This window comes from Odontomachus brunneus, unplaced genomic scaffold, assembly GCF_010583005.1.
Source record: "Odontomachus brunneus isolate Ranch 3 - 2012 unplaced genomic scaffold, Obru_v1 Obru_scaffold_177, whole genome shotgun sequence".
Classification (NCBI taxonomy): domain Eukaryota; kingdom Metazoa; phylum Arthropoda; class Insecta; order Hymenoptera; family Formicidae; genus Odontomachus; species Odontomachus brunneus.
This window is the reverse complement of record NW_022639627.1, coordinates 16,824-19,853: the sequence shown is the minus strand read 5'-3', so window position 1 is coordinate 19,853 and position 3,030 is coordinate 16,824.

The window sequence follows — 3,030 nt, the reverse complement described above, 5'->3', positions numbered from 1 at the left end:
AGAGAGAGAGAGAGAGAGAGAGAGAGAGAGAGAGAGAGAGAGAGAGAGAGAGAGAGAGAGAGAGCAAGAAAAAGAGAGGGGAGAGAAGCAAACTTTGTAAAATGTGGATCTCAAGTAATAACTAATCCCCTTCACCACGCAGAGATATATAGTAATAAATACTGAATAAAGGATGAATTTGATTAACACTCTCGTCAAGGACGACTGATACGCCCCGATTACTTTATCGTTGTCCTGCGCATATGTGTATTCGCGGAGACGCATTTCGCCGCTGGCGATCGCGCGAATAACGGCCGCGTCTGCGACAAGGACTTGGAAGCGCGGCGTCCACGTTACTTTCGTCGTTGCGTAACGTAGCGTCGATAGGATCCACACACGTTTTTCTCGGGAATCGATCAAGGTCTGATCGCTCGATTTTCCCTATGTATCGTTTCGTCGTGTATTCTTATGTATGTGCATGTAACGCCGAGTCCTTGCGTCGCCGCGCACGATAACGGGTGACGCCGAAGAAGGGAGGAAGTTCAGAGTCCCTCGGGCGGACGCACACGCGCGCGTTCACGCGTGTAAACGACGGTAACGCGCACTCTGAAACGCACACGACGTAACGTTATTGTTACACATATCGCGGATAGCGTCATGCCTTCCGACGATGCGCTCAATGTATAAATATATATGTACAATAAATTAAAATTTAATATGGCCGCGGTTAAAGTGGCAAAGAGAGAAAGAGAGAGAAAAGCGTTATTTAATACAATATATTGTATTAAAATAATATAATTTTCATGTTTGTTCGTGCAGTCAAAGAGCCGCTTCCTGCCAATGTTCCAAGAATTTCCGAGAATCGTCAATAAAGGAGAACCTGCGGAGAACAAATATTTGATAAACCATCTTTCATCTTTTCGATGATGTTCCTTATCGGTGCCTCGTCGCTCGTTTTATTTATCTTTTCCTGAAAGAATGAGACCGGTCGACAATCATCGATAATCTTCCCGCGCACGTAGGAAGTCGTACTTATAACGGAAATAACGTTTTTCATCGCGCGGTCGCAGCGATGTCCGCGGTCTCTCGTGACGCTAGATTTGAGGGATTATTTGCGATAGACTCGCGAGAGCCGGATTTGAATATCGATCGGCTGGTCTACGGCTGGTCGGTCATTGAATTGCAAATTAAGTGCTATTCTCCGCATTATACGCACTGCTCTGCCCTTCCGCGAACATCGCTATTCGAGTGCCCGTCGTTATGCCTCGGCATTCGGTGGCCACAGCGAAAGGGTTAATTCACCGACTAGTCCGTTGTGAAAAAGAAAGCTATGATCAATTTTACACGCGATGTCTACGCTGATCTCACTGATTTTACTGTTGCGAGATGCATTTGTCAAAGTCGAGCACTTATATAGAGATTTCATACAAATTTATGACTTATCTTTTCGCGGAATTAATGAGCGGATGTGACGAGAGAACGATTCTTATCTAATCTAAAATAACTATCCTATCTAAAATAACATTAGTTCTATTTATAGTTAAAAAACTTTATAAGAATTTACACGTGTATGTGTGTGTGAATGTGTGCTCTTTTTCTCTCTCTCTTCCTCTCTCAAGTCATTTTAAATGTGACGATGAGACTGTTGTTAAAAATAAATAATTGATAGCGGTATTACTCACCGCTATAATATAACCCGAAACATTAATATATAGGAAAAGCATTTGGCCAATGTTGAATCTATAACGGCTAATATAAAATCTACAGCGGTCACCAAAACCGTTGGCCAACTAATATGTGTTGTTAGGGAAGTTACTACATTAGTATCTTTTACATGATTCCACAAAGAAAAAATATATTCTTATTAGTCAAAAATAATGTTCATGAATGGACAGCACAAAATATCGAATATTGAAAATATGACGTTTTTAAATATCCGAAGAAGGTATCATTAATAATATCAAAGTAATCATATTGTATGTCTTATGAGACTGTTATAACAATCAAATAAAATAACATCGTTGAAATTCAAGACTTGAACATTTTTCTGACGAGATTATATATCATTGCTTATACATGGCACAACGATTGTTAATTTGAGTAAATTAGTCTTGGCTGGATATTAATTTCTTTTTCTGTGTATCAACACTATTACGACAGGAGCGATCTCGATGCAACAACGGCACACCGAGGAGCTGACACACGACAGTGTCTCTGTGAGAGGTTGCTTAAAATTAACACTATTTTTTCAACTGAACAGCTGTTCGACGTACCGTACACTTTCTTCCACACGTGCGACTAATGAGAGATTGGATGCACATTAATCGCGTCATTGGAAATTTCTCGAATTACCGCGGAGAAAGTGAGTGCGCGCGCGACTCGAGAAGTTCGCCATGAACGCGGCCGCGCGTGATTGCGCGAGCGATCGCAATGGCGACGCGAACTCGCATCATTCTCCGCGCGAGGCTGAGGAATCGACGAACGCAGATGCGTCTGTTCGACGACAGAAATTCATCGTGATCTGTCGCCGCATGCGACAGTACTTTGCACTCAAGTATACACACGATTCTTATCTCGTACGAAATCTCCTCTCGTTTTCGGGAAACTGCACAAGTAGAACAACGTTATCTTAAAGTATTCCATTTTACTATATAAAATTAAGTCAGGATAACTTTATTTTCGGTACAAAAGTTAAGTTTCTGTTTACTGAAAAGATTATATATCGTCCGCCCGAAAGATAACTTTTAATATCCAAAAAGATATAAGATATGAAAGATTTAGATATAAAAGTATCTATAATATAAAGATTAGATATAAAAGTTGGTACATGGATACAAATGAAATATATACCAAATGATAACTATAAGATACATAAATGAACTAGCTATTAAGCAACTGTAAATTGTTATTTAATAGATGTCACATTAAAGAAGACGAATTATTGACATTGACTTGATATCTTATAGATACGTTCCAAAAGTTAACTTCAAAAACGTTAACCAATAGATAATCTGTTCTACTTGTGTGCGTTTTCTTCGATACATATCGATA